Source organism: Cavia porcellus, unplaced genomic scaffold (genome assembly GCF_034190915.1).
Source record: "Cavia porcellus strain 051 isolate PalLab524CR breed Dunkin Hartley unplaced genomic scaffold, mCavPor4.1 scaffold_24, whole genome shotgun sequence".
NCBI lineage: Eukaryota > Metazoa > Chordata > Mammalia > Rodentia > Caviidae > Cavia > Cavia porcellus.
Window position 1 is genome coordinate 20628378 of NW_026947507.1, and position 19263 is coordinate 20647640.

Genomic DNA, 19263 nt, shown 5'->3' on the forward strand with positions numbered 1-19263 from the left:
TGACATGGGTCATTTAAATATATCATTTTGCTAAATATTTTGTTTAATTTTTCTGTATTGCCTCTTTAAACTTTTTGGATAATTTCTAATGTTTTATTTTATATTTTCCACGCTTGTTAGCTATGTTGCTTTTTTTCTGCTTTAGTGATTATAGTATTCATTTTAACTTGTTACCAATTGACATTGAGTGCTTTTGTCTTTCATGCACATTACAAGAGTGTAGGAATTTTGTGTTTTATTTCATTCCTGTCAGGTTTACCTTTGATATATGTGTGTATTATATTCACATTGCAATTTCCATTAAACTAATCAATTCTATCTTTTGCACATTTAGGTATTAAAATTTAGAACAGAATGTATGTATGCATGAATATATGTATTGGTTTTAGGGATTGAATCCAAGGCCTCACCCATACTAATCACCTGTTCTATACCTGAGTTATGATCCTGCCCCCTAAACAGAATCAGATTTATAGAAAAAATCATTTAAAAATTAAAAGTTAATTAGAAGTATTCCTACATGCTATTTATGCAAACTGCCCCCTAAATTTAGCTTCTTAATATGGTATATTTGTTACAAGTCTGTTTTATTCTGTTCTCTCAGTTTTTAATTAATAGTTTTGATTAGTTTTTATCGAGAGTTATTGTGTTGCAGGCACTTAAACATTGTGTTTATCAGTATATTTTTTAAAAAGAATTCCTTGTTTCCTGTCACTGTAAGTTGCACCAGACTCATCTTTTGTTTTCTGCCCAGTTGTACAATCCAGGTTTTTTCCCAATGACTCCTTTCCCTTTTATTTGTCAATAGTGTTAAAAATCAAGAGTTAAGTGGCAGGAAAATTCTACATTACAGAGTTATTGTTTCTTTCTGCTCTTGGCTGTAAAGAAAAACAATATGTGTACATACTGATTGATATATATATACAATACAGTATTTACAAACATTTCTCTATGTAAACATCTATGTTTATATTGTTATATTGTTACTGATGTTTTCAACTTTATTCTGCATGAGGTATTCTTTCTTTTAAATTTTTAAATTTAAATTCTTTAAAATTAAAAATTTGATTCTTTAAATTTAAATTTAAATCTTTAAATTTAAATTCTTTATTATGCATGAGGTATAGCTTTCTTTTCTCGTTAATCTTTAAATTTCCACTCGGGATAGAATACAACTAATATTATTTGTCATACACCTGCTTAGTTGTCATTTAATCCTAGTGCATTTGTGTTGTGGTATCAAAATTGCTCTCCTGTAACTGGGTAGGAAACAACCTCATTGACTAGAACATAGTGCTATACACAAGTGCCTTTTGCTTGTATTCTACAAACTGCTCATTTCCAAAGAGATTTTGTTCAGCCCCTTATTCCCAATCTCTTAAATGAGGTCGTTTTATACTTTTGTAATGTACTTAAATTTTTCTGAAAAAGTTTGCAGTTTCTCCAGGGATCCTCTGCCCTGATAATTATTTTTTAAAAAATTTTTGTAAATCTGGAGTAATATTTGTGTTTTAATGTTGCATGTTTTGCAAGTGGACATTAAACATTTAATATTTTAAAGATAGTTAAAATAACTATTTTCACTTCCCAGTCTGCTTATTCTAATAGTCCACGTCTCACAATGGTAAGATTAATAAATTTTCATATGGAGAAATGTTTCACTTCCTTGTATCAGTGGTAATTTTGATTGCTTCATCACCAATTTGAATTTTTAAATAGGCTTGCTTTCCTTTCCTTTTAAAAATTTTCTTCAGCTGTGTTCCAAGATGTAGTTAATTACTTCAAAACAATTTAATCCCTTCAGGGCTTCTTTTTAAGATTGGTTATTTGTGCCCATAGCAGTGTTTTGTTAAATTATTTTAAGTACTGAGGTAAAACTCTCCTCAGCTGTCTACATTATTATCTCAGAATTACATTATTTTCTACACTGACTGGTGGGAATGGGTATTATTTCCAGCCCAATGTGAGCAACTAGTGTTTTTTCTTGTAATCTATCCAGGTGATTTATTCCTGACCTTTAGCATAAGGAGTTGTGTTAGGATAATACTCCAGGCACACTCTTCATAAAACTCCAACCTTCTTCCTTTGAAACTAACTTTCTTTTCTCTGGTACTCTGTCCATTGAACGGTTGTTGTCTGGGTCTGTTTATACTCTAAATTAAATGTCTTCAACGCAGAGAATAGAGCAGATTGCCTGGAGTTTCCTTCCTTGCACTACTGCCTAGAAATACTTTCAGGGCAATAACTGGGCAATTAGTGCCTCACCTCAAGAGTTTTGATTCTCGGGGATTTTTTATCTTCTGTACATGTGCTCCTTCTGAATCAGTGTACTCCAGAAGCAGTAGTTTTATCTGCTACTCATTAATTAGAGAATTCTCCTTCTAAATTCCTAGACTTTTCACTTATATTAAACTTACAGTGGTATCAAGTAAAAGCAGTGCTTTTATGAAACGTGGACTCTGATTTACTTTTCACTAACTTTAAGAAGCTTCATATAATTTCTGAAATGGCTATTTCTACACTGTGTTCATATCTTTTCTACTGACTGTTTCACTCTCTTTGTCTTTTTTTAAAAAGAAAATTATGATATCAGTGTCTTTACAAATGTTTATCTTTGTTTATTTGATACTGATGCAAATATATTTCTAAAATATGTGTCTCCTTTATAGCCAAAATTTGATTATGAAATTTTTTTCAGCAAAGTTTTCATTTTACTTGAACAATTCAGAAATAAACTCTCTGTATGTTAACCTATTTCTTCTTTTATGGGCGTAACTTGGATTTTAATTTATTAAAATGTTTAAATCAATTGATAGTTTGTATTTAATTTCATGATCGAGTGGACCTCAACAGCTCAAATGAATCTGTACCAGTTACAAAAAACATTGCATAAAATGCTCTTTGATAGTGCAATAGTTAAGAATTTTTCAACTTACAACAATTGTTTGAACTTGGTAAGGCGGCTTAAAGATTTTATTTTTGGTAACTGGGTGATATTAATATTCTCATACAAATGTACTGCTTAGAAATAAAACCCAAGAGTCATGTGAGTTCTCAAGTTACCACAACTCATACTTGGTGGGTATTTTTCCTTCTTTCTTTTTTTTAATTTATAGAACATAACCCCTTACATAAAAGCATAAAGCTGTTTAACTAGTAATCCTATTAATTCTTTGTATAGATTTCCTGGTTTTATTACTTACTCTCTGTTTCTTTAGCTTTGCAAAGTTAAAAAAAAACAACAAACTTGTTGAATTACTAATCATTGTCTGATTTGTGCTGCTGTATTACCTAGTATTTCCCTAGTATTTCCTAGTATTGTGATAAGCTTCAAGTATTTGGTTAAAAATTTTTTTTAAAGGAGTAGGAAAAAAAAAAACTTTGGTTAGTTCTCTCTTGTAAACTTAGCTTTAGTTTTTTTAATTAAATAATCTTTTTTGATACCATGCCAAAAAACATCTTATTTCAACAACATTGGTGAGTTGAATTAATTACTTTAAATATGTATTCATAATTAGGAATAGAACTAGGAAGTTATTCTCAAAGTATTTTAGTCTCTTTAAATCAAAGTAATTGACATTTTTCCTTTCGTTACAAATAATACGGAAAGTGCAACAGGTTAACTGGGATTCAGTTGTCCTCTGTAAAGATTATATTAGAGAACAACAAAGAGTTTTTATTTTAAATAAAGATGGCAGAGAAACTCGGAGAGAAGTTTAAATTCTAATTGGAGCTGTAAAATAATTTTTCAGACTCCAGTTATTTCATTTTTAGAAGATAAACCTAAGTGCATTTTCAAATTTGGGTGTAATAACACTTCATTCAAATTCTTAAGTACTTGCAGCCAGAGCTTGGAATGAAGATAAGATATTAAGATATACAAGGCTGTTTCATTTTTATGGTATTTTGTCATTTCTAATAAAGTGAGCAGGAATAAAGATGAGACTTTGCCCTGAAAGGAGTTTTAAATTTTTAAAAACCAATCTTTTTTTAGTTTCGTTGGAGTTGTCTTCCATTCTGGTACATCTGTAGTGATCCATCTACTTCTGTATTTATGCCTTGCTTCTTATCTGCTAATTTTCTCATTACCAGCACTTAAAAAATTGAGATCTTTCCAAAGTTTCATTTGTCTCATTTTCTTTTCTTGAAATATCTTCTGCCTCAGGTTCTTACCCATTTCCACCTATTCACGTATTCATATCAAACTGTCTGCTGTGTCCCAGGTATAATGTCAAATGTTAGACATACAGAACTGGGTGCCCTTTCCCATTCAGTATAACCTTAATATTATTTCTTCTTATTGTATATCCAGAGTATTTGTGTATTCATTTGGATCCTACAGCTTTCAGAAAACAAAGGTGTAGAAATAGAAGGAGATAGGTTGCTGCTGGGTATTGTACGCTTGAAAAAATATTTCTTGTCACAAAACTTGTTGAGTGCTCGCTTTGGCAGCACATATAGTAAAAATGGAACGATACAAAGATAAGCATGACACCTGTGCAAGGATGACATTCAAAATTGTTTTGAATGTCATTCCTTATTTTTTGAATGACATTCCTTATTGTTTAAAAAGTGAAGGCAGTTGTTAATCTATTACAATCATTTGAAACCCACAGTGTTTTCATTGTTCTGTCTAGTTTGGTTTTATTCTGTTTCAATTTGTCTAATCTTTTATTTAACGGCATGGATAGCTATTTCAAAGATAAAAAATCTATTATGGTAGCAATTTTTGATCTCCTGTTAGCTTGATTTGAAGCCCTGTATTGTTTCCAATACAGGGCTTTGTTTTGACTGATTTTATTTTATTTTGTTTTGTTTGATTGTATCTTGTCTAATGGGATAGACAACTACTTTGAAGACAACAAGATCCATTATGATATCCATTTTGGCTTTACCATTGTCTTGTTTTGAAGTCCTGTACTATTGACATTGGTTTTTTAAACTGGTTTTATTCTGTACTATTTTATTTTATTTTATTTTATTATGCCTGATGGTGTGGGCAGTTCTTTTGATGACAACAAGAGGCACTGTGGTAGCCATTACTGATTTCCTTGTATTTTTGTTTTAAAGTCACGTACCATGTTCATCATTTTATTTTTATTGACTCTATTTTGTTTTATTTCGTTTGGTTTTATTCTCTTCAAAATAAAAGAAGACTTGTTGAAAGTGGAACACAGAGAGCAAGAGCACCTACACGATGGGTTAGTTAAACATAAAAACTAGTATTTTCATAATGCAACCACTTTCCCCATATGTAGCTTAGTATACATATAAATGTATATGTATTTCATTTATAAATAATTATTTCTTACAGTGAATTAAAATATTGGGGCCCAAGAAAATTTCTGATAAGATTATTTGAAGGCAAATAGTTCAGACTTTTTTTGCATTCAAACATTTATCTCCCAGTCCGTATGTCTTTTTCTGAGTTGACCACCATCATCGTCTTGCATACTTTTGTGTATTGAAGTGGACATATCCACATTTGAATTGCTCCACTATGATTCTGTTTTTAAATTTTTGCCTATTTTATTAAAGACCTCTTTTAATCATTTAGAGCCTCAGGTCCTCTTTTCTTATTACATTCATATTCAGACTTTCCTTTCATGAACCTTTTAAATCTGTATGCACAAAAAGTTCCCATTCATCTTCTCTCTCACTTGCCATACCAATTTAGCTTCTTACTCTATCCCATGGGGGCTATTGTAATGAACGTCTTTTTGGTATGTCTATTATCTGTTGTATGTGGTTTAAGATTCTATAGTAGAGTTATGATGTTGTGTCCAAAAATTTTTAAAACTGTCATCTCTCACTCCGAGTAAAGCTGATTTTTTTCTCTGGATTCATTGTTAATGCTCTTGGATTTAGTTTTAGTTTTTTTTAAACTATGTAAGAGTGGATGGTAGCTTTGTGCTGATTTATGTGTAGCTTTCATCCTTCCAGAATTAATAGGTCAATTCCCTGTTCACGATTTTGCTTATGCTATTTTCTGTGCCATATGACTCAATGCTGCATTCCCATATTCTGCCCATCTATGCAATCAAACCTACCCAATTCTTCAAGACTTAAATCATCTAACTTATTTACCCCCACATATCCTACTAGAACTCATATTTCATTGCTCTGAATTAATTTACTACTTTATCCTTATCATTCTATTTTATCATTACATATTTATGTCTTCTTTTAGCAGGTGAACATTAGCAAGAAAAAATTATCCATTTTAAATTCGAATATGTTTAGTAAATGAAAGGAAAGTTATGAAATATTAATATTAAAAGTATTATTGTGGGATAATTCTTAACATAGCACAATTATTCTCATCTCTTTGTCAGTGAAAGTATTTGTAATCAGGGCAATGTATGCTACAATAACAAATTAACTGTACATCTTAGTCCCTTAATATATGAATGGATTATGTTTAGCTGATACTACATATTAAGCCTGGGGCATCACAGGAACTGTACCCTACTTCCTCTTTAGAGTTCTGTCTCATCATGCATAATATTTCACTTGCCAAGAAGTAGAAAAGCATATACCTTCTCATTCCTATAATTCAGTTTGTCACTTCTGCTCAGAAGTGACAAACATATTCCCTGCTAATAGTCCATTGATCAGAAGCAGTTACCATCAACCCCAACTAAGAGAAGGCAGGGAGAATTGGAAAGAACATAGATATTTGCTATACTGTGTTTACCCAGTTGATCTAGCAGATTAATTGAAACTTAATTTTCAGTAGGAAATTTGTCTTATATTTCCAGATATGAAATGTCTTATTCTTTGAACCTATGGTTATAAAATGAATTATGTATTTTGAAATTAAAAAAATTTCTACATAGAAATAGTTAACATGCAATAACATTCAGACAGTTCAGTACTCTTTTCTAACTAATGAACCAGTAGAACAACAGAAACAAAAATTAAAATTGAGTGTTTTGTTACTTTTCCTAATATGAACTGCATATACTTGTCATTTTTTTCTTTTTAAAAATTTTACTTAAAGAGAGATTAAACAAAACAGAAAATGGGTGGAAACAATATGTTCAGAGAAAAAATAAACAGTAAGAAATCACTAGTTAATATTTACATACAGTCCTTTTACAAATAGTTGTTCAAGATACAAAAGTGGAACATATAAATTGGGAATTCAAACAGTGAGACTGCAACCAGTTCTGTTCAACTATCCAACAAAAACTTAGTAATGTGGCTGTCAATCCTATACACTTAAACCTACATGCAGTTATCCATATCTTCATTTATGTTGAGATTAAACAAACTAAAGCAGGCTAAAATCATTCTGAACAAAGAATAATAGTATTGCTGGATTTCACATCATGACACTCCGGGATCAGTACTGGGTACTGTAGTGTCTTATTTTGTTTAAATTTTATTTAAAAAGGGATAACAAAACGAAAAATGGGTAGAAATAATGCATACTTTCAAAGAAAAAAATAAACAGTAAGAAATCACTAGTTGATGATTACAGATTGTCCTCTTACAAATAGTTATTCAAGATACTATAGTGGAGCATATCAAGTGGGGATTAAAACAGTGAGACTGCAACCAGTTCTGTTCAACTATCTAACAAAAACTTATAAATATGGTTATCAATCCTATACATTTAAACATACATGCAGTTATCCATATCTTTTTTTTTTTTTTTTTTTGTCTTTTTTGTTTTTATTGGTACCAGGGATCGAACTCACGACTGCCTGCTTCCAAGGCAGGCGCTTATGCCGCTGAGCTAAATCCCCAGCCCCTGTTATCCATATCTTTAATTATGTTGAGATTGAACAAACCCAAGCAGGCTAATATCACTCTGAACAAAGAAACCTATTGATGGGTTTCATATTATGACACTCCTGGATCTGCACTGGGTACTTTATTGTCTATTTTTTTTCAAAGTATCTGTTCATTTAATCATGTGTCATAAGATCAATTCTCATAAACTGTTTATAGATTCTACACATGCATGAGTCTTAACATGTATTTCTATCCTTTGTATATTAGAGGGAGAAACAAAACAAAGCAAGACAAAACAAAACATATTCTTATAAACACATGAAATGAAAAAGACATATAAGCCTGTTGTACAAGGAGTTCTACCATAGTTCCTGTGTTGTCTCGTTATCTTCAATAGAATTGGCTATATCATCAGACATAGTATAATTGAATATATCAGTACATAGCAGTATTAATTAAAACACAACTTTGTATATAGTATAAAACTTCAAAAACCGGCAGTAGTCAAACCAGAATGTATATTGTAGTGAGTCTTGTCATCTTCAGTATAGTTGCCTATACTCTCAGACTTGATACTATCAATCGTATCAGTTTTGAATAAAATCTGTTGATACCAAACAGCAATCAAACAAACCAGATTTAACTAATACCAGTCATGAGAAAACAGTATAAATCATACAGGGCTCCAGATTAAGATAATAGGAAATTAAAGATGATTACTGTGCTATATCCTGATGTTTTGGGATAGCTGTCTGTGTCTTCAAATCTAATGTAAGTCGACAACTGGGACAGAATAAAATCTATCAAAAAAGAATAAAATCTATCTCAGCAGAGTGGTGCGAGTAATGTAGGTTTTAAATCCTGATACACTATTAACAATATCTTCTGCCATCTTTTTTAAGACTCTTCCTCCCCTTTCACTTCTCCTGGGTACACTGTGCATTTTTGGGTCTGACCAAGACCCTCTGTTTTAAATTGGGGGTCAACTTGCTATTTACCTAAGTGGTTCCAAGCCTTCTATCTCCTGGACTTGATCTCTAATTGTATTCCTTTACCCGTCTTTCCAACATATCCACAAATACTCGTCTAGTTGCCCCTATTATTCTCTGGTTCTCTGTCACATAGAGCATTGTTTTCTCATATTTGATTTTCTGTCCATGTACTCTTTTTCATATTTGTTGTATTTCCTATAAATATCTCGTTGGACCCTGCCTCCTGATCTACTCCATGTGTGGTTCTTTTTTTTTTTTTATTTAGTGTATCAAGGCCATCTATAATAGAGATTATAACCAATCTTCTTTGCCTCATTTCTGTTATGCTCTTTTTTTTTTTTTTTGCCATCAGTTGTCTCTTATCTTCTTCATTCTGTTTTCTGCTGCATTCATTGAGGCCTCTCTGCCACTGTTCCTGGGATGCTAGTACTTTTCTCTCTCTCTAGAATACCCTGCAGTATTCTCTGTATAGTTGGATTGGTTGTTGCAAATTTCCCAAGTTCCTCTTTGTCTTGGAAGCATCTTGTTTCTCCATTAATTTCTAGAGACAGTTTAACAGGATATATCAATCTGGGTTGGAGATTATTTACTTTCAGGGCTTGGGATATTTCACTCCAGGCTCTTCTTGACTTGATGGTTTGTGTTGAGAAGTCTGCCATAATTCTGATGTGCCTTCCTTTATAGGTGATCTGTTTCTTGTCTTAAACAGCTGTTAATATTCTGTTCTTATATTGAATTATTAATCTTGATTAATAATTAATCTTGATTATTATATGCCTGGGTGTAGTTCTGTTTTGGTTGTAGGTGGCTGGAGTTCTGTATGCCTCAATAATCAGAATATCATTTCCTTTTCCTATGTTTGGGAAGTTTTCCTTAATCATTTCTGTGAATAGCCTTTGTAGATTTTTGGTTGTACCCCTGCTTCTTCATTCACATTCTTTATGTATATCCTCTTGTCATCTTCTAGCCTTTGTATTGTTACTGCTTGTTTCCTTGTTATTTTTAAAAAGTTTTTTCTTTCATAATCCCACATTGCAAAAGTGTCCTCCAGTTTGGATAATCTATCCTTAGTTTCTTTCAAGCAGATTTACCATTTTTCCATATAGTTTTAAATTTCCTGATAATGTCTTTCAATCTGCTTCATGTATTCTATATATTTTTTTTATATTCTTCATCAAATGGTTCTCTCCTTTGTTTGAATGCCTCCCATCTTCTGTCTGTGTCTTCTTGATGGGTGATTAGCATCTCTTTCAATCTTCTTATATCTTCCTTTACTTGGCTAAATATTTCACTTTTGTACTCATCTGTGAGGTCCCGAAGATATCTCTTTATGGCCAGTGGTGCCGTGTTTGATATTGCATGTTTTCTGTTCTCATTCTTCTTTGTTTTTACCTGTCGTGGGTCAGTGTTCTCAGGGTTGGGACCTGGCGACTTTTTGTTGTTGCTTCCTCTTCCCATCTCTTTTGTTTCTTCCAGGAGGCCCCAGTTTCTTTCTTTGTTGGTTACAACTCTTCTGAAGCAAGCTGGCTAGGTGATCCTTCCCACTGCAGTGTGCTAGTGAGTTGCAGACAATGGCAGCATATGCTGGCCCCTCCCCTTTGGATCAGTCAAGCTGCTGAGGCCTGCACTGTATTACTATGCACCGCCTCCTCTCCAGATCAGTCAAACTTTTGAGGCTTCACTGCATAGTGTGGTTAGTGTGTGCCACCGCTGTAGAGACTTAATTTTGGATAACCTATTGGGTCTCAGCCAGGTCGCATGACCCAGGCCTAGCTTACTCCACCAATCCTGTTTGGGAAGGCAACAACTGACTGAAGTCACTGCTGCCCCTTGTACTTGCCAGTCCTGCCTGGTCCCAGAATGTCATCCGCTGGAGCCCCCCTTTCTGTGGCATGTCTCCACTCCCATCACTCACCACATATTGATGCAGGCTCCCCCAGTTTAGCTCTCCGTTCTGCTGGTAGACCCCCGATCTCAGTGTGACTGTGCCTCCAGTGAATTGAAGCGGTGGGACCTTGGATGGCTCGGCAAGTCACCCACTGTGGCGGGCATACTGAACTTTTAGCTGTTCCAATAAGAGCACTGGGACTGTATGTTTGATTGGTTCTTCTCACCTTAGTTTTTTCTTGGGACAAGAGAAATCATCTCCCTAGGTAAGGGGCTCCCCATGCTGTATTATGTTGATTTCTAAGTTGAATATCTCAGGGACCCTCTGTAGCCAGCTGTTATCTATCCACCATCTTTTCAAGAGTCTATTCTGTCATTTTTTTTATTTTTCATAAATATAACTTATTTATACTCAGACATTAAGCTAAATTATAATTGTGTAGCTTAATAATGAAGTCATACCTATAAGAAGTTTGTGTTTTTTAGTTAATAAATATCTCTTAACATTTCAGAATATTCTTATGTAGTAGGTAAATTATTTTTACTGTGTTGTCATTTTATGTAGAAGAAAATTAAAGCTGGGATGGAATTATGCCTTTCTAAAATTAAACTGTTAGTGCAACATAAAGAAAGAATTTGATCTTGATTGTTTGTGACTCTAGTCTGTAAGTCCAAATGAGTTTTCAAGCAAGCTTCTAAAGTTACTAATTATAATTTAATTTGGTTCTTGCAATTCAGAAATTTATGTGACATTTAATTTTAAATACTGCAAGATAGATAGTTTTAACATTATTTATATAAAAAGAAGGATCATCTTGGGATTTCATGTAGGAATTCATTCATTTGATAAGTCTCAAAAGAATTGAAAGGTTTTAATTCATTGACTTTCAAAGATAAATGGGAATGTATTCATGTGGGAAGTTTTTAGAGTTTCTGTCTTTGAAACTAGAAAGGCCAGACAACTCCCAAGGAAATCTGTCATTAAAAATATTACATTGTTGTGAATATGGAAGGCATCACTGTTTTTAGTTCTAGGCTATATGTAATCACTGCAGATAGCCTTAGAGTTTTAACTTTTCCCAAGAAAGAGAGCTATGGGCTTCATAAATAAAAATGGAAAATGGTAAGAACTGCAGGTAAACAGAGGAAAGAAAAAAAATGTAAACTAGGAGAGAATGAAATAATTTAGTATTTCATTAGCAGAATATTGTTATTGGTTAGAAAGCTACTGTGAGCTTCTTAAGAAAAGAATGCTTTAATGATCACTTGCAAATGGAGAAGCTGTTTCTAAATTGAAAGAATTTAAAGACCATCCGGTGGGTAGTAGCAAATGAAAATCTATATCTCAGTAATGTATCACTGAGTTCATTTACTGTTAAATGGGGTGTTATTTTTATATTCTCAGTTTAGTCAAAATGCCTTTTATTTTTAACCTGATTTTCTATTTTGATTTGATAAGAATCTTTATTGTCTTTTTAATGTTTTAGTATGCTTTCAATAAAAAGAAATTAACAGTTGACTCTTAAACAACATATATCGATAACAAAGGTATTCCAAAACATATTGTTTTGCACTTAAAATGAGGCCATATAAGGGAAGTATACTACATAGTTTTTCCTTATTCTTTTATCTTTAGATGCATTTTAAGACATCTTGTACTTAAAGGAGATTGAATAAACATGAAGAAGCTTTATATGTTTGTGTTACCAGATTTCATATAACCGCTATATGTGTGAGGCTATTATAATTTAGTATTCTATACCTCAGCTTGTTTTATACTTTGAACAAAATCATTCCATCATGGTTTTTGAATTATCATATAAAGTTGTCATAATCAAACTAGGAAGATCTTATGCTTTACCTTTGACATTAATAATTAAGAAAAATCCCATTTTCTAAATATGAGTTATAAAGGCATCAACTAGATTTTGCTATATAAAACTTTTCTTTTAAAAAAGAAGCCATTATGGTTGTATTGATATTTTATACAAAATGCCTCCCAGGTAAAGGCTTTAAAACATAGAGAAAGGGATTGGTAGCTAGGAATGGTTAGGACAAATTAGCTAGAGTGGCAATGGGGGCATTTCTTTGTAAAGTCCTCAAGAGAAGTTTCAGTGTTTTAATTCAGTTTCCAACATTCCAGGGATTTTTAAACTGAAATTTGTAGGACCATAAAATATGATTTTATGTTGAACTTCATGGGACAGCACAATATATACAAGATTTCATAATTTTTCAAATATTCATTGGTAAGGGAATTGGATGAAGGGGATGTTCAAAGGTTTCATAAGATTTCCAAAAGGTCCCCCTTTGCACAAAAATGTGACAATCATTGAAATAATAGGCTTTTCTTTTGTTATTAAATATATAGTAAGCCAGAATAAATAATCTCAAAATAAATTGAGTTGAGACTCAGAGACATAATGTTGTGGTCCATTAAAGCTTGAAAAGAGCAATTCAGTGATTTTTTTTTTTTACTTTATTTGTAAATATTAAGAAGAAAAGGTAAAACAAATTTTCACAACAAAATAATGAAAAAAGTAACAATTATTGATAAATTACACATCATTACCTTAGTCACTCAAGTACAAAATATGGGCATAAAAATTTCTTCAATCAATATTAGCACAACCTTTCCTATTCAGTGAACTCAGTGACACTAAGGGTATAACTAACTTGCATTTTTTCTTTTCCCTTCTATTCTTTCTCTTTTCCCCTATCTTAGTTTCTTCTTTTTATTGAACAGTTTCCTCCCATTTCACAGTGACTATTGTATATTTTGAACCTTATGGTTGCACATATGTCACTGTGGTGTGATGTTTTTCAATCCTTCTGGGAAGATACACAGAAGGGGAATTCCTGGGTTGAATGGGACCTCTAATCCTAATTTTTTGAGGAATCTCCACACTGATTTCCACAGTGTTTGTACTAATCTACTCTTTAACCAACAGTTGTAAAGGGTTTCTTTTTCCCTGCAGACCCAGCAACATTTTTTATTGGTTGATTTTTTTTAATTATATAATTTTTTAATGAATAAGGGAGAGGATGAGATAAAAGAGGGCATAACAACATAACAATACAGGTTAAAGCATGACACTTTCAGCAACCTAGTGCTTCACCACCAAATAACCTGACTTAATAGTGGTTACCATAGTGTCTTTTTCTTGGAAATATTTGAATATAATTTCATATGCTATAGCATCAAACATATCAAGACTGTGTACACCATTCAAGTGGATGAAAGCATTGTAGAGTATTTAGAACCAGCTAACAGAAAAAATGATCAATGGTTTCAATATTATCTCTTTGCCTATAACAATTTTTGTTTATACTACCACATACGATAAAATCCAGCAAGTTAGTTTGGTGTGGCTTTAAGACAAGATGGTATTAAATCGGCACTAGCTGTTATTATGTCTTATTTTCTTCAAAGTAGCTATTCATTGCATCACTGGCCATAATATCAAACAGCCCAGAATAAAGGCATTCCAATTAATGAGTGAAAATTTTATAAGGCTTCAAGGCCATATAATGGGGAATCATGGTTATCACGTACTTTTAAAAATAAGCAAATAGTACTGAATTTGACGTTGGCTAATGTTTAGAAAACTGAAGGACAGAACTGTCTCTGAGAAGAATCAGTACAAATATGAGATATATTTTGTAGATTGTGAACATTGTATTCATCTCTACTTTTTAAATGTGTGTAATACTATAATACATTTGACAGGCAATATGGAATCATAGTCTTTGATTCCATAAAGAAATTAGTTGATGTTATTATTAAAATGATATTAATCCATGATGCCAATTCTCTTTCAAGTAATTGTAACATGTATCATCGTAGAAGAAAAAGACTGAAAATAGAAAGAAAAACTCTGATATTTCTTTATATTCGCATAGCATGCAGTGTTTATTGGAGAAAATACCTCACTTGTGGAAGAAAACTTGGTAACAATATCTGCTGTATGTGACACAGGATTGCTACAAAGACTAAAACCAATTATAACACCTTTTAAATTTGTGATGTGATATATATTACTTTGTATATCAGTCAAATATGTATTTCATACCTTAATGGTAAAATTTGCTTTTGAAATATCTTTTAAATTTAGAAGCCTTAGAACTATAATCCCAAGAGAAATTCTGAACAAAATATTTGTCACTGAAGGAAATAAAAGCTGTTTTTTTCAGAATATTCACAAGTGTTTTATGTATACAACACTAAAAAGACTTGTGTTTTAATTCCCAGAAGTGACTCCAGTGTAAATTTATCCCATATCATAAAATAATATTGATTTATTTTAAATTCAAAAGTATTATGGTTATGTGCATATTCATAAAATAGTATCCAAGTTATTTTAAAATGATATGATTAATTGAGAGGCTTTAACATGATAAATTGGATGACAGACATGAAAGCTGTAAGTCATTTTTTGTATGCACAGTGTTTATATCATATTTTATTTCTGCATTTTCAGAAGAGTTGCTAGATTTGTTTATGGTTATTAAATATATCAATTTCCATGCCTCTATTTTTATAAAGAGCTAGCATATTTTCATATGCTATTACAAGTTAGCATGTTTGTGAAAGGTTTCCCTTTCTTTGAAGATGTCTGAGATGACTGAATGTGTGGAAAACTACGCATTGCAGTGGTGTGCTGGCCCTTTAAGCTCTGTTTCCGTTGTCATGGAAATAAGATTTTCAAGTAGGTTTGTCTGCTATGCCTTGCTTTTTATAGACTCTTTTCAAGTTGGTTTTGGACAGCCATTCTTAGTCTTCAAATAAAACACTAATCCTTACCATCTTCTTCAATGTTTCTTCCTATAGTATTTTTTTTTTTAAACCTGAGGTGAGAGAAGTGTTTGAATTTCAAGGAGTGTGCATTGTTCAGTATGTAGAAGGACTTTCTTCTTGGATCTAAAAACAAATATTTTTTTAAAAGAAAATTCTAAGAATATTAGTACCCAATTTAAATTTCAAATCTTTAAAGTTTATATTACTTTCAAAGCATCATTACTGTGTCATTACAAATTACACATGACAACCATTTCAAACTTGAACACTGTGCTCAGTCAAATTCCTAAACTTGGCCTACATATTTCTTCGTGATTCAGCAGCTCCTTATTTCTAGAACTTATTCTGCAGAAAGAGGGGTTTGATTTTATTACTAATTAGCTAAAAATTATTTCAGCTGTCACCATGTGAGTTTATTTGTAACATGGGAATAATAACAGAAGTGCTGAGACAAACAAATGTGTCAAATGTAAAACATTTGTAAGAGTAATTTAAGCCACTTAAGTGATCAATTATTATTGTTTCAGTATTATTATGTTTACTGCTCTCTTCCTTTTTCCTGTTCATTCTTCCAGTGGAATTTGTAGCCGCCTTATGATTTTATGTATTTCTTAATGATTTTATGATTTTTTTGTATGTATCGTTGGGTTATCACTAGCACCCTGTTTTCTATGCTTGATTGTCACTTTCTTGCCACTTTTAAATTGTAAATTTTGTAATTATTTTACTAATATTTAACTCCGCCCTCGTTTAAAATTATGCAATATGTATTTATTTACTAAATAGTGGAGAAAAGTCATTAAACGCTCATAGACGTTTTCCCATTTCCTAGCCAATTAAGGAACATTTTAGTGATGGGAATTGCTGTAGCATGAATTTGGTGCATCCCACAGAGACACCTGTGTGAAAGGCTCTGTCTGTCCTCAGCCTGGCGCTAAGACAGGGAAACCTTTCTAGGATGGCACCTAGTGGGAGGACATAGATCATAGAGGTGGCCGTGATCTCAAAAGGGATTAAGGAACATTGGTCTATTCTTTGTTTCTTTACCACAATGAAATAAGCTTGAAGACTGAAGATTCTGAAACTGTGAGCCAAAATAAACCTTTCCTCTCTATAAACTGATTGTCAAAGTGTTTGTTACAGCAAGAGAAAGCTAACGTGTGAATGATACCTAGGTTTCCAAATAATGGCTTTTTCTATGTTTTAGAAAGTTTATCATAGATGAAATTTATTGCTAACTATGAGAAATTCTTTCTGTTGAGTACTGAGTTGTAGGTATAACTTCTTTCTAATACCCAATACTAAAGTTAAAATATTATGTTTCTTCCTGCTATATTGAGGACTTTGTTATTTGTGCTGTATTGGCTAAAGAATTGAAATTGGCTTATTGAAAATTTCATTAGCATGTCTCTAACTTAAACATCATTTCCATTGTTTTTTTCTTTTTAGGAATTATAACTTTAACTCCTAAATTCTTAATTGTAGCTGTATCTTAATCTTAAAAAGATATCATCATAGATTATTAGTAGTTAGCATCCTCTATTAATTTTTCTGATAAATTACTTTGTGTATCCTTTAATGGCAACACACATGATTAAAACTTTGAAATTATATGAAGCTAATTGTCATCAACAATGAGTATTAGCTTCAAAGTATTGTGTTTTATCAAAAAAGCTGAAATATAGGATAGTCTCTGACTACCCTTTTGGTGTGTCTGTGTGTTCAAATTATTTCTCTATTATAAAAAAGAAATTATGGTATTTGTTTTGTTTCTGAGCTGAAATAATTATTCATGTATTGAGGATACAGATTCATTTTTAAACATGCCTGCATTTTTAATCACCTCTTTCTATGAAGGAATGATTTACTTTGATGTAGTCAAAAGATTCTCCCTGTTTTTCAATTGTGTTTTGTTTTGATTAATTTTTATGCAGAAATATACTTTAAAATTAACATAATAAAATAATTTAAAATTTTATTGCATGTAATATACTAGTATATTTAGATATAGCTCACCTTCTTGAGTCTACAAAAAATGCATCCATACTTTCTTCCAGCACTTGATTCTAATTACTTTTTTTATTCTGTATGAAATTATTATACTGCATTATGTGAAATTCTTTTTCAAAATGACTACACCAATCCCATATACTTAGAGGTTTAGAATTTTAAAGAGATTATTCGCACTTATCTTGAATAATCAATACTAGCAACATGAAGGTAAAATAAAGATCAAATATTAAGATCAATTGTACAGCAATAGAAATCAGCTCCTTATACAGATCTTTGCCTTGATAATGTCCAATTACAGACTTGTTGCCATATGTGGATGCACAGCCTTGCTCTTAGAGGCACCAGATCCTTTATTCACATAAATCTTTCCTAATACCCAGGAAAGAATAAGAGATTGTGAATAAGGATATAGCAACAAAATCTGATTATATTCCATTATAATTGGTATTGTTGCATTAGAATAAATTGCTGATTACATTGCAAAAAATAGTGCAGAAGACAGAAGAAGAAATTTTCAACTTTATTTAGGGGAGTAATATGTTATGTGTGATTTTAACACTGATAGATACATTTTTCCAAAGGAAAAGGAAAGTTTTCCTTTCCAAAGATAAAGAATGAGAGACAAAACTTTCTTTTCAGTTGATTTGTCTATGGGGGGAGCAGCAGGCGAAGGTTAGTTCTGGAAATGTTGGGGTGGGGTACTTAGGGATCTTTCTGGTGGAAGTCTGGTGCTCTGGGCATTAGTTCCTCAAATGCTAAGGGAAACAAACTTAGTAAATCATGGAAGTCACTGCCTTAGGTTACAAATTAATGTGTATGTGCAATTCATGAAAATTTTCAAGTCCAAACAGTCTTATTGTCTGAAGCTGATATGACAGTATGCTGCATATTTCTATATTTCCATGGAGCAAATGGAATATTCTCAAATTAATTTAAAAAATTCTTTTGAACAAATTAAGAATGGTTTTATTTTTCTTTCATTGTCTTTTCTTGGAAAACAAGTGAATTGATAATGTAGACCAACATTAGAAGACTCAGTGTACGTGTGTGTGCTTTAACCAACACATACTGTAAAGTTATACTTCACCAGGAGCTCTCTAGGTGCTTTTTAGAATAAAAGAATGTAAAAATCTGTTGTTTGGACTCAGAGTAAAGATGATCTTTTATTTAGAAGTAAGTTTTACACAACAGTTGTATCGTCACTGTGCTTTTAGTCATAAGTAGAATAATTACTCTTTTACTCTTGCATAATTTTGTACCTAGTTAAGTGTTTAAATTGAAAACACACAGCAGTGATGTCTGAGTTTATACTGCAGCCACAGGGACAGGCATGAACACACATGACTACCAAATAAATACTAAGTGAAATGATCAAATGGTAGCTGGACACAGTAGTCCTGGCTCCTCAGGAGGCTGAAGCAGGAGGATTTCTTTTGCCCTGTGAAAGGAGCATAGCCTGAGCAACATAGTGAAAACTGTCTCCAGTAAAACCAACAACTATCTGTGCTAGGGAAGAGGGGTCACTATTCCTGCTTCTTCAATCAGGCTCATCGTGTTTTTGTCTCTATTTCCTTGACAGCAGTTCTCTTCCAGTGCTCAAGGTGAAAACCTTGGTGCCATTTTTAACTGTATTCCTCACATTCATTGTCTTAGAAAATCCTGTTAGCACAGCGGCCAGGGCTTTAATGTGATGTGTGCTCTCAAATTCATTTGCTATCAGTTTTGTTCCCCAAGTAATGGTAGTAAGAGGTTGTGGAATGTTTGAGACATGGCCCTAATGAAAGATACTTATGGCACCATGGGGGGTATTTTAGGAAGGGGCTAATGCCG

The 19263-nt window shown here is 32.3% G+C and overlaps 1 protein-coding gene and 1 non-coding gene across 5 annotated transcripts in view; both read left to right on the forward strand.

Moving 5' to 3' along the window:
- Positions 1-19263, forward strand: part of Gpm6a (glycoprotein M6A) — a 293169-nt gene that overhangs the window by 124682 nt on the left and 149224 nt on the right. Inside the window, exon 2 of one of the 4 annotated variants that reach the window (XM_063234735.1) lies at positions 1-19263. This exon is cut by the window's left edge and continues 68638 nt beyond it; it is cut by the window's right edge and continues 21376 nt beyond it. The exons of the other annotated variants lie outside the window; for them this stretch is intronic. The gene's annotated coding sequence lies outside the window, so the exon portion shown is untranslated. 4 annotated transcript variants of the gene reach the window in all.
- On the forward strand, positions 4437-4545 carry LOC111756618 (U6 spliceosomal RNA). The gene has a single exon (XR_002791049.1). It is a non-coding gene; the product is annotated as a U6 spliceosomal RNA (small nuclear RNA).